This window comes from Rousettus aegyptiacus, unplaced genomic scaffold (genome assembly GCF_014176215.1).
Source record: "Rousettus aegyptiacus isolate mRouAeg1 unplaced genomic scaffold, mRouAeg1.p scaffold_m13_p_16, whole genome shotgun sequence".
Taxonomy (NCBI): Eukaryota; Metazoa; Chordata; class Mammalia; order Chiroptera; family Pteropodidae; genus Rousettus; species Rousettus aegyptiacus.
This window is the reverse complement of record NW_023416291.1, coordinates 6,951,366-6,964,855: the sequence shown is the minus strand read 5'-3', so window position 1 is coordinate 6,964,855 and position 13,490 is coordinate 6,951,366. Positions and strand designations below refer to the sequence as shown.

General features: G+C 36.0%; 1 pseudogene; it reads right to left on the bottom strand.

Moving 5' to 3' along the window:
• Positions 1–11,983: 11,983 nt before the first annotated feature.
• LOC118612699 lies at positions 11,984–12,102 on the bottom strand (annotated as a pseudogene).
• Between the last annotated feature and the right edge of the window lie 1,388 nt (positions 12,103–13,490).

Here is a 13,490-nt window from a genome sequence, read left to right as displayed (position 1 = left end):
TACTAGCCAAATAACGGAGTCAAAGAAACAAAAACCTTATAATCCAAAAACAGTGGAAACAAAAGCAACACATGCTCATATACTCAAAAATTTAGAATTCCTTAAATTGAAATGATTTTATTTTTAATTTGAGTTCTATCGAGTAAAATATTTCTGTAGAGACTGTTGACAAATAAGAGTCTATAATATATTGTGGTGAAGAGAGGATTCTTTGAGGTTTAGTTGGAACCACCTAGCACTACCTACTATTATTGTCTGTTATTATATTCAACAGTTAATATTTCAATAGATGACCTATTCACACCATCGGAAAATTAACAGAGGTAAAGCTAACAGCTTGTTCCTGTACCCATCATCTCTAACTCGTCTCCAGCTTCCACCCTCGCCCACCTGTAATCCTACTTAACATGGCAGGTAGAAAGAGCCTATTAAAATATATGTCAATAACTTGTCTGTTTTTCCCCCTTGGGGTAAGATAAGATGCCACTGCGAAATCCTCCAGTGGCTCATTTCACTACAAGGAAAAACAGAAGTCACTGAAGCGATAACAGGACCGGGCAACATCTACTCCCTGCTCTCTCTCGAATATAGTTCTATCTCCTTCCGCTTCGGCATTCTGCTGCAGGCACACTGGCCTGTCGGGCAGGGACAGGCTCTCTTTACAGATGCCGTTTAACCAGAAGATCATTTTCATCAAGTCATTTACAATCTAACGGCCAGTCAGTCAGACGAAAAAGTTTGTCAGTGTTACCAAAAGTTAGAGATGAGTGGGAAAACAAAAGAGACCGTGGCCAATTCACGCAGAGGGAACACAGAGATTGTTTCTTAAAGAAGGAAATAAATATGTGCTGTGTCATATGGAAATCGAGGCTATGAGACGTTTCCATTGGCCATGAAGGGAAGGGCACAAGATAAAGCCTGAAATGGGTTGTGATGCTTTAACTACATCAAGGGCATACTTATTATTGGGCAGAGAGTATTTTGTATGCAAAGGCCAACAGAAGGAAATGCTTTACTGTAGCTATGCATTATTTAATGTTTTAATTTAATTTTGTTTTTATGATTATATGGTCATTATGCTAGAAAAACTAATAAAAATAGATTTGCTTTAGTGATTTGATAATAATTGTTTATGTATATATATATATATACATCATAGGTTATTATGGATTTTGTAAAAATGAAACACTTGAAAACCATTATTTTAAGGTAAATAATCAAGTCCAACAATCCAAAAATATAAAGTTTCCCCAAATATTAACTAAATTTGTTCAAATTTTGAATTATCAAAATTTAATACATTATTTTCTATTATTTTCTAAAAATGCGCATGCAATTTTCTCTTTTGTAACTAAGTTCAAAGAACAGTTAGTGAACGGGTATGAATGTGCAATTCCCTGATTTCCCTAAATCTCAGCAAAAACAATTTAGTTATCTTGTTAACTTATTTACTTGTTATCCAATTTACTTTTTATAATCATTGGAGAGAAGTGTGATTTCAAATTCTACTAACAACAATTCATCACCTTGAATCTTCTAGCCTAGCCGGGTAACAAAATCTAAATATTTTATAACTTTCTCTTGTTTTTTATTCATTTTGGGGACAAAATCTGAATTAAATAAAGATTATGTTTTGTGCTATAATCTAAAGTTTTAAATCAACTGAATTAGACATTAACTTTAATCAAGTTTAGATCTCTTCACCTGAAAGAATCTTTTCACCCAGCTTTCTTTTAGAAAATTACAAAAACAAAAATCCCAAAATAGAACTTTATAAAAAATAAATTTATGATTTTCTTCTATAAAATTCAGCAGAGACTTACCCTCTACCCTGTGACTTTTGCTAATGCCAACACCACTATTTAAGAATGGTTAAGTAGAAAATGATCTGAATTCAACATCTAAGTTATCACATTACTATCACATTGACTTTTAATTAAGCATTTTATGCTAATTATAATTTCTTAGCTTACTGTTATTAGCATACAAATATAAGCCAATACATTCATAATTCTCTTTAAAAGGATTAAGTTAGACTGTCCATGGACTAATGAGTAGTAAAAAAAAAAAAAAAAAATCCTGCCTTTTCTGTTGCCATAAGCTTTTCTACAACTTATGCATTGCTGGAATGAAAATGATTCAGAACTTCTTTTTATTAGAGGAATTGAAAGGTCTGAAATAACCAAATGGATACTTTATAATGGACAGTCGAATAAAGTATGAAATTAATGAGATGTTTGCTTTAAAATTTAAGCTATTTATTTAGAAACTAGTTTTTAACATTTGAAATTATGAGAAAAAAATAATAAGGAAGTTTCTAAAGGAAAAGATCTTGTCTTAGAGTGAGTTGAATTTGATTTATGAAATGTGAACTGCTCCATCAAGCCATTTTATCTTAATTTTAAACTTAGAGTTTTTGTCTAAAAAGTTGTTCATTCTTCTAATAAAGTTTTGTTTTCCAAGTTTTTTTTTAATAATATGATTGGTTTTATAAATTTTTTGTTTATTTCCTGTAAAAGAACACCAATGTGATTAGAATTTTTCCTCGTTGAAGTCCATGGAGTGCTTCTAATTCCCAATAATAGATCTTTAAATTTCTAATTTGCATAATATGTTAAACCCAAGAAATTGCCCCATAGATCGAGGCTAATTTTCTTGTCATGTCATCAAGGTCTCCGTCTTACCCACTCACTGATAATTGGACTTGTAAAGCTATTACTTTACAGTAGAAGGGGATTCAGCAAAAGTTTTTTCAAGCAAACAGTTCACAGAATACTTTTCGTTTGTCTTTTACAATGAAACAGGTAGACAATGGTCATTCCATGAAGACTCTAAGAAAAGGAGCCCTCTCTTTATAAAACAACCCCATGTCAGCCAGGCAACAAAAAGTCTCTTTATGCTCTGTCAAAGTAAAACTAAGTCTAAGATGAAATTTTGAAAGGCTATTTATTCATAAAATTGAGACAAGAAAACCCATCTGTCACCACTTAAGTTTTAGTAGAGAAAGGAGAGTTACATTTTATAGAGTGAAAAACAAAACACTGAGACAGTCTGCTGTTAAGGGGGAGTCTTTCAAGGGGAGGCGACATTTGGCAGTCTTCGGTTGGCTGCAAGGGGCCAAGTGTGTAGTTTGGAGATATTTCAAAAGAGGATTGTTCATTGTTCTTTGGGATGGGGGGTTTTCTGTAGTCAGCTATTTCCTGGAACACTGTAGGTCACTGGAGGGCTTTAATTTTGTTTGTGTGCAGTCAAATCCAGTCTCAATCATATTTGCTCAATAGGCCATTAGCCCTGGTTTGAAGCTGCCTCACTTTATTAAATGTACTTGATATGAGATATCTATGGGCTCTCCTTTTATCCATCTATAGTGTTCTATGAAAAATTCAATTTAAAATTGTTATGACAAATAATTCCCAAGAGAAAAGAAGTCATGCTATCTTATTATGAAGCCAAAATTTAATTTAGGATATGTATAAGACAGTCAATTGAAATAAAAATGACTTGAGTTACTGAAGACTGTATCCCTATACTTTAGTGAGAAAGGTGAAAGCCGGAGAGATCCTTATCATGAAAACATGGTTGCTCAGTTCTCCATAAAAGTGTTAAAAATGAGAAACAGAACCAAAATGAAGTCATTTGTGTAAGGCCCTATGTTAACAAATCAGGATTTAATACCTTACCGAAGGGCAGCTTTAACTCTCCCCAGGAATGTGACTGTTCCCCATCCAATCAGATCCTTAAAAGTTACCTGACTGAATGTTTCTCAAAAGTGCAGGCTGACTTAGCTTTAGATTTGTGATGCGGGCTTAGTCACTGGGGTGGTGTCCACATGTCATGCCCGAATCCACGAATTTCCTTTATCAATAGTAAGAGTCACTCAGCCTTCTCCCTACTGTTTCTGGCAGGATAGATGAGCAGGTACTGTGAAAGCACTTTGCAATCAAAAGACAACTCTGGAAAAACCACCCCAGACATGATGTCTCACATATTGCCTATTTTGGCACAAAATAAGATACATATATGGACCACACTCTATGCCATAATTAGATCAGTATACTTTGCTCCTCAAAATTTAAATCTATCTATGATTTTAGTTATATCAGTTCACCCAGAATAGATCAGACTCTGAAAGGTTGACTTTCATTAGCCAAAATCAGAGAAAACTATTAAAGCTTTCTAGAGCTGTCATAGAGCTTTCTAGTAATTGGATTAGTTTTCATTCCCTTTCTTAGTTTCAGACTTTCTAGAAAGTGAAGGGAGTCCTTAGAAGTTTGTGTTGCGCTTACGGAGTTATTACTTTGTGATAATTTATTAGGAACAATAAGTATTCGGAAGTAATTTCTGGATTATTGGAATTTATAAGTTTATTCTTTCTTTGGTTAGAATATTCTTACTTGTTGCTAACTGGGAAAGATAGAAAATATTAAATAAAATATTTCTACAATTATAGCAAGATTTCTAATAAAGAATGATTGAATTACAAATGCATAGGGAAAAGTTTCTGCTCGTGGGTGGTATTTGTATTTTAAGAGATAACATTTCATGGATCATAGGTTCAAGCAAATACCCACTGTGCTAGACGTTAACTGCCACTTAGCAATAGTGACAGAGAAGTAGAAAACATCTGGTTGTGGATAATGAGCCAGAGCTTCTCAGCTCCCTTGGATGCTAATGGCATCGGGCAAAGGTCATGGTGAAAGGCCATCTGGCTCCCCGTGTGAAGAGATGTAGAGATCGGTCCTAGCATGGCAAGTCATCAGCATATTTGTAAGAAGCAGCAGGTAGGAAAATCTACTAAGTGGTAAATATTTAACCATCAATTTAAAGTATGGGACATCAAGATATTTCATCAGTGTTGTGGCTACTAAATATGAGATATGTATCACAAACGATTGAAACATGAACGGTGATAATGTACAAATTCACAAAAACTGCACTATAAATACAAAATAAATCACTGCTCACACATTTTAATGATTCGGGCAGAGGAGCTATATGTAAAATGATAACTTAAATGAAATTTGATGCCATTGATTATTGTCTTTTTCTGGTTTTCCTTAATTTTTACCTTCATCATGTTTCTATCAAAAATTCATGAATGAAAAGCATATGCCATCACTGATATATACTTAAATATCATGTTTTTAACCCCCCAAAAAATGTATGGAGCATCTACTATGTGTCAGATGCCATTCCTGGCATTACGAACAGAACAAAATCAATGCCCTCCTGCTAGTTGAGCAGCAGAAAGAGATTGCAGAAATGTTTACAAAGGACTAGTTTGCAATGTAATATAACACATGCTTTAATAGAAATATGCACTGGACCTTACAGGAGAATAGTCACGAAAATTTTTACAAAAGAAATGCTATGAACGATCAGTAAAAATAACTGACCTCAAAGTTCTCCCAGCCAGAATTTTTGTTTTCCCCCAGAAGTTAGTGGAGGAAAAATGATAACTTTTGTTTGTTTATTTAATAAATAAATAAATAATGACATAAGTCATCAGGGTATAAAAGCAACACAAAGATGCTGTCAAACTCTTAATGCCTGGAGAATTATGATCGAACAAAGAAATTCTGATAACCAAAAGACACGTCAAAATAAGGACGTGGTAACGAAGAAGTAGAGAATAGGGCCTAAATGAACTGGTCGCGACGACTGGATTCCTTCTGAAGTTAGAACGTATGTGAGACGTATAACAAAGAGAACTGCAGTTATCAAATGATGTGAATAAACTTATAAGCAATAAAAAAAAAATAGTGGGATTACTCTAATGAGTTGGGGAAAATTACAACACTTACTAGCAGAACTCCTAGAAGTTGACTAAAAAGCACGTGAGTTGGGAAGAAGCATAATTAAATTAATTTTATAATATCTTTGAGTAGGAGAGGTATGAAATTATTTTAAACACCATTTAGATTGTAATGGTTTGCCATCATACAACTCTTAAGCTACTGGTGGAAAATTTAGAGAAGATTAACCTACAATAAAATATCAGAAACAAAACAAAAAATTGCCATTAACTTAGATAGCACAGTTAGGACTTAAGTTTATGTTGGTTAATGTAAATTAGACAGACTTATGTATTTAAAACTGTACACTTTTTGTGGTATATACAAATGAGATTTTTCAACAAATGCCTCCAAAAACTTGAGTAATCCTAATTATCAAAATTAGTGAGCCAGTAGACTAGATCAGAAAATGCCTTTGAAATTGTATAGTACCAAACCAAAAATCCATACATAAGCCCACAATTTTCCTGTGTGAGCTTGTTAAAATTTAAGTAAGAGTACTAATTAATAACGCTTACATTCTTGATTAAATAGCTAAAATAACGTTTGCAAAACAGATAGGCCAGTATTTAGCACGCAGCAGGCAATAAATAAGTAGGTGCTGGTCCTCATGCCTCGTTCTAAATCCTTTCTTCCTACGGAGTTTCTTCGTTTCTTCCTAGGATTCCTCCTCAAAGCTTAGCCCCGCTCTTACTTTTAAAGGAGATCCCGGTGCCTGGATGTCTTTTGCCTTTTGATAGACTTCTCTGGGGGAACCATTGTCTTCTAACGCTCCCCCATCACTATGCTTTAATAAAGAGCTTACATACAAGTTCCACCGTACAGCCCTCGGGCTGCCTCCGCTTCTTCCTCTCTACAAGACACTGAGCTAGTCCCTGTTCTCCATTTGCCTCCTCCCGTAGCTCATGTCCCCTGGGCCATCCCTAGACTAGGCTAGCCCACTGAACTTGTTAAAATGTAGATGATGGGGGCGTAAGGGTGATATTTTACTTGGATGCTTTTAATCCCATGTAGAATAGCATTTAATGATAATCGTCCATATGTTGTCCAGGTAATTAAAGAGTTATAAAATTACTATTCCATTTAAATATCATTTTAGTGACATGATAATAATAATGATAATAAAGATAAATGCATTTGCTCTTCCCCCGCTTGGTGCTATAGAAGCCTGAGGCTTATAGGAATTTTGATGCTTCAAAGACATATTATTTCTTAAATATTTGTTAAAGTCAATTTTTCTTTTTTCAGAAATGACATTTCTGGGTAGCTCTGCTGTCTTCTGAAGCAATGCCATTTATGGCAAGCTATCATACATACTCCTTTAAGTATAACCAAAAACTCTTCAAACAGAATGCACATTAGTTCCTTAAAGGTTAACGTCTAAAAGAAGTTTCTCATCATTTCAAAAAGAAACTTCTATCATGCATAAAAGTTCACATCAAGTTATGTACAAGTATGCAGAGTAAAATGAGCTTTACAACATGAACCAGTCTTCATTTATAAATTTCAGTTTGGCTGCACAGTTTTCAGTTTTACTATCTACTTAATTGAAAATGTAATTTTGATTTCAGAAATCTGTTACCAATGTATTTTACATAGGTATTTCATTTATTTCCTGCATCACTATTTGAAAGTTACTCATTCTCATAGGACTTATATTTAATTTTATCTCTCTTAGATTTGACATTATGTTTTGATATATTTATAATATAGCTGTGGTAGACGGAATAACAGTCCCCCGAAGATAATTATGTCTAAATAGCCAAAACTATGAATGCGTTACCATACACTGCCAGAGGACTGTTCATGTGATTAAGTTAAAGCTTTTGAGAGAGGGAGATTATTCTAGGTTACCTACGTGGGACCAAAAAAATCTCAAGGACTCTTACAAGAGGGAGACCGGACGATTCCAGACATGGAAGGCGATATGATGATTGGGAGATGGAGAGAGAGGGAAAGAGAGAGAGAGAGAGAGAGAGAGACAAAGAGAGAGAGGGAGGGAGGAAAAGAGGAAAGGAGGGACGAGGAGAGAGTGGAGAGAGAGAGAGAGAGAGAGAGAGAGAGAGAGAGAGAGAGAGAGAGAGAGAGAGAGAGAGAGAATATGAATGGAAGTAGAGACCAGGGAGCAGAAAAGCTATGTTGCTGGATTTGGATTTGAAATGAAGGAAGGGGACATGCGCCAGGGATGAAGGCAGCCTGGGCTCTAGAAGCTGGAACGGGTGAGGGAATGATTTAGATCCTAAAGCCTCCTGAAGGAACAGGCCTGTGTCAGATGAGACTTCAGCCTTTTGAAACAGAGTTGAGATTTCCGATCGGCAGGAATATAAGAGAATAAATGAATGGGTGTTGTTTTCCAGCACTGAGGTTTGTGATCATTCGTTACAGCAACAACAAGAAACTACTATTGTAGTTAACTGTATCTTCTTCAATTTTCTTCTGCTTAAGTTGTCCCCACTGGATTATTTGTATTATGTGTCGTTAATAAAGTTTGAGATAAATACCTAGAAGCAAAATCCAACCACTGCTTTTCATGTGTGTGTGTGTGTGTGTGTGTGTGTGTGTGTGTTGTATTCATGTATCTATATTTTGACATGCACTTAGGTATATGTACATACACATATGTACATACATATACATGAATACACATATAATAGAACTTGAAAAAGAATCCTGAAATTCCGTTTAATCAAATATTTTCTTACTTGAATGTATTCTGTAAATCTGACTTCTAGTATACCATTTTTCGGTAACCCCCAAAATTTTAGATATTACTTTAAATTTAATCCCATATATTTTCAGAATTCCTTTCAGTTTAGTGAAAATTTTTGAACATAAATCTGTGCTTAATCCAATATTCATTTCAATCTGGTGGTTCAGTTTAGTATTATATGTGCAAATCATGTTTTAACAAGGAAACTAAAAATGTAAAAATAGGTTGATATATTTCAGGATGAATTTGATTAGAAAATGCTTCTTTCTCAAAAGTTCCTAGATTTTAAAATTACAGTAAAATTATTTCACTGTAGTTTATAAAATCTAATAAGACTAAAACAAAAATAAAATTTGTTTGAATTAGTCTATATTAAATAATAAGTATAATACATTTCAATTAATATTTTTTCTTTTTTACCAGTATTTAAAACTTTTGAAGAAAGATATATATAGGGAGATTATATATTCAACTACTGTGGTATTTTCATTTTCTTATTATAAATTTCCAAAAGTCATATTAAATCTGTTTATTTTAAATTATTATATAAAAAAGTGTGATGGTAATTTTTTTCCAATAAATTTTCTGTTTGTGTATCACTTTAAGATACAATTTCTTTAAAATGTACTTTAGAAAAGATTATTAGATTTGGCGCCCATAACAAACTTACACCTAATCGTAAACAGCTCTACAACTACAACAAAAATTAAAATTAATTTTTTCCTTTACCTAAGAATTCTTATACAATATGGAAGTTTGGCGACAGGTGTGTCACTGACCCATTTCTGATCCCAAAGTGAAAACACAATATTTGTTCATTAATTCTGCTGTCTGTTCAAGATTTTTTTAGATATACTTTACCACATTGAGGACGTCTCCTTGCTAGAATGAATGGTTAGCGTGTGGCCAAAATATCCTCATTGCTGCTATGAGTATTGGGGCTACTAATTAAATCCTGCCATCTTCTCCACAGCGCCGTATTTGGCTGCAGGAAGCTGTTTGCCTTGAAAAACGTGAGAGGTTCTGCCCCGTCCGGTGGCAGACGACTGAACGATAGGAACACTGAAGCCCGACCATCTGGTTTCAAGGGACACAATTGGTTTTGCTATTTATATTCCAGAAGCTACCTGTGAATGACACAAAAGCTAAGCTTTGCCAGAGATCTCATTTCTGCTCAGCCGTTTCCCTAGCCTTTATTTCTCTCTCCCTTACAGGATTTTCTGGAAGAACAGATTTTCAATAAAGCCTATGCGTACGCATCCCTGTCTCAGGCTTCCCTCTCACTCCTGCGGTTAACAAGGAAAAATAAAATAAAATAAAATGGCCTATTTCTTACAACTGTTTTCATAATCCAAGGATATCAAATGATTATTTGTCTCATAGAAGGATTTCTTTACCTAGATTCTCCGAGTTTCAACAGGCTAACTGCTGCAGTGAACACGCGCGTGTGCACACACACACACACACACACGCGCGCGTGGAAACCACACTCATGAGCCTTCAGAAGCAGCACAGTCCAACTTCCTAAGGAAAAAGTCTCTTCTATTTACAGCATAATGTGTGGAAGTTACTTTGACCCACGGCAGAGGTAACCCTGACATTTTGCTAAGTGACAGACCTTGAATACGTGTCTCACACTCAGATTGGACCTGGAGGGGTAAACCAGACGTGAACAGAACATGAAAAGGACTGCAGAAGAATCCTCTCTCCATGGATGATCGGCCTCCCCTACACTAAGCTTCACCAGAATCTTTATGATAATTGTTCTGCTTATTTGTTCTTAAGTTAATCTAGAGGCATCAGAATTTGCATAAGATATTATCCTATAATCACTGTAAAAATGGGGCAGACAGAGTTTGAGGATTTAAACTCCTTCAGTCCAAACCAGGTCCCTAGGGTTGGAAAGGAGAAAGGGTTTGCTCTTGCCTTTATGTTTTTGTTTCAACAGTGGAAAGATAATATAAACAAACAAACAAACAAATAAATAGAGGTGTGTGTGTATTTAAATATCTGACGGGTACAACCATAAATCATGGACCATAGTAAGTGTTCATTTCAAGAACAGCTATTCTGATTTTCATTTAAAATTAAAAAATTAAAAATTGGAATGAAATGAAATACCCAGTGATTTGAACACGGTGGAAGAGCAAGCGAATCACGTGGGGGCTGTGGAAATACCGGGCAGTATCGGGAAGGGTGAGGAGAGCAGGGAGAAGAGCAAATGAGAAAGAAGCCGATGAGGACCCAGAGGACATTAAAGTCCCCGGCGAATAGCACCCGACAGCTGGTAACAGAGCTGACGCGAGCGGGGAAGGCGTGAGGGCGGCGCTTATCACCGCATCCCGCGTCCTCACGGCACCTCCGAAGATGAAGGACCAACGGAGGCACCCGCTCCCCTTGCCTGGAGGTTTCACTGATCATGTAGCTAAAAGGCAGGCATAATTTTTTTTTTCCAAGATTAGGATTTTTTTTCGTATTGTGTCACCTACTGATAGCAAAATAAAACTGCATGCCTGATGGAGTATGTAAAACGCAGGCCTTATCTCCATGTGCGCTTCACGGAGCCAAGGTCAGCCACGCAGACGGAACTAGAGACAGAGACGAAACCCGACGTGACCACATTTCCAAACTGTATGGGCGGTTACCTAAAATATACAAATCAATACTTGGGCAGTTTATGTTATTATTATATAAAATTCTTTATTATACTTTTTTGTTTAAATTCCATAACAATCTATAATTTTATTATATGTGTATTATTATTCATATATGTACTGGTTTCACTAAGATGAAATTTTACTATAGTAAATGAAAGGGAGGAAGTTCAAAGATTTAAACCTCTCCAGTCCAAGAAAACCAGAAGTTAGAAAAGGAAGTGGGTATTAAACTTTATCTGTCAAGTCCAGTATATTAGTCTGTTCTCCAGAGAAATCAGAACCAATACTGTGCGTGCACACACACACACACACACACACACACACACACACACACACACACCTCCCTATATGCGCGTATATATATATACTCTTATTTAATCTATAAAACTACTCTATATGTTAAGAACTATTACGATTTTTATTTGACTGTTATTAATTAATAGCAAATAGCAAACCTAACATAAGTACTTATTGTTTGCTAGAAAATACTTTTAAAGCTGTAAACATTTTCACTTTTTAATGCACGTCCTAGAGTTGCAATAGGCATTTACAACACACCGAAGTCCACTTTTGAATAACACGACCGATTTATGGTCGCAAAGGCATCTTGTAACAGAGCACACATTCCCAATTCTACGCTGCCAGCCCTTACGACATTCTTGCATATTACCTACTCCTTCCTCTTGAGCCCTGAACACATTCCATTTTATTTTATTTTTATGTATTTATTTATTTTTTTAGGCGAGGCAACCCTCAGTTGACCTCATAGATTGCAAGGACCCTGACAGCTTCCAACCCCTTATTTTTATTTTTATTTTTTATGCCTACACCACCTCATCTTCCTAGGTGGTCTCCCATCCAAGTACTAACCAGGCCCGGTCCTGCTTAGCTTCCAAGATCAGACAGGATCAGGCTTGTTCAGGATGGCACGGCCACAGGCAACACATTCCATTTTAAACTCACTGCCTGGTAACTCCAGAATCTGCATCATATCCAAATCTGGTCCTGATGCTTGCTTTCTGTCTTCACACTGCAGTTTTTATTTTCCTCTTAACATACTGTACTTTTTAACTGAAAGCTGAGATACTCATCGGGCAATTGGAACTGAGGTAAAAGGCCTTACTGGGAGGTTTTAAGTAAACGAGGCTGAAAATTCAGTTCTGTTTAATGTTTACTCCAGTTATAGGTGTGAGGGTTTTGGATTCCTCTAGTGTTCTTGTTTTGGGGGTTTCCCTAGGAAGTCGTCCTTAAGAGCACCCGGCAGCAATTTCTGAGGGGAGGCATGGCGGAAGTGAAGCAGTCTATAATCCGATTAAATCTATCTCTGTGACCTGAGCTGTGACCTTTACTAGTGTTTCCATACCTGCCCTACCTTTCCTGGTGAGTCAGGAAGAAGAGAAGGGGCTGCACTTGGGGCAATACCATACCCCAAATAAATCAAGTCTTTTTCTCTTTAATATGATTGGCACTCTGGGTATATTTCAAATGGTTACTTTTTCCTTGCCCTGCCAGAAAGATGGGGTTATCTTTTCTCGGCTGCTGACCTCCTGGTTCGTGGAGCTAAAGTCCAGGAAGGTGTGGGAGCCTAATTAAGACTGTGGCCCAGAGACATCTCACTCACATGCTAATCTGCATTTAGCCTCCAACAATTTGCCAAAGTTACTATTTAAGTGTTTCTTCCAGTTCATGGTACCAGTGGCTTCTGCTCCAGGTAAGATGTTAGTTATGACTTTGGATGCACCTGTTTCTCTAGATTTGGGAATGGGCAGTTTATCCTGCAATCTTAGTCCCATGACGTACTAAAGAAAAGTCAATTGATTTTCAATTTGTTCAGCTTTTTTCTTGTTTCAAGAATGAGACTGACCACTTCGAGTTCTTTACCTATACAAAACTGGTAGTCTAGCTTTTTAAATATTTGAAATTATTTAAGTCACATAACAGCCCCGTAGGTATATATTATCATTCTCTCTTTAATGACAGGGAAACAGAGGTAGAAGCTAAGTGTCTTGCCCATGGTCTCAAAGCTAGTAAGGGGTTGAATCAGGATTTGAACCAGATCGCATGGTTCTAGAAACGACTTCCCCACACTGCCTTTCAGAGAGCAACTTGTTCCACACACAGTCAGGAAGAGGTGGAGCCAGACAGCCTGTTTTTCAAACCACTGCACTGTTCTGCATGGATTCAGAAAGTTTAAATAAGTTTTCTAATTTTTACATGAGGTGTTATATTTTATTTTAATCACATCTCTAAATTGAATTTTTTTAAGCTGTGGTGATTAAAACATGAAACTGTGACATCAGTGAGACCTGAGTTTTAATCACAGCTCTG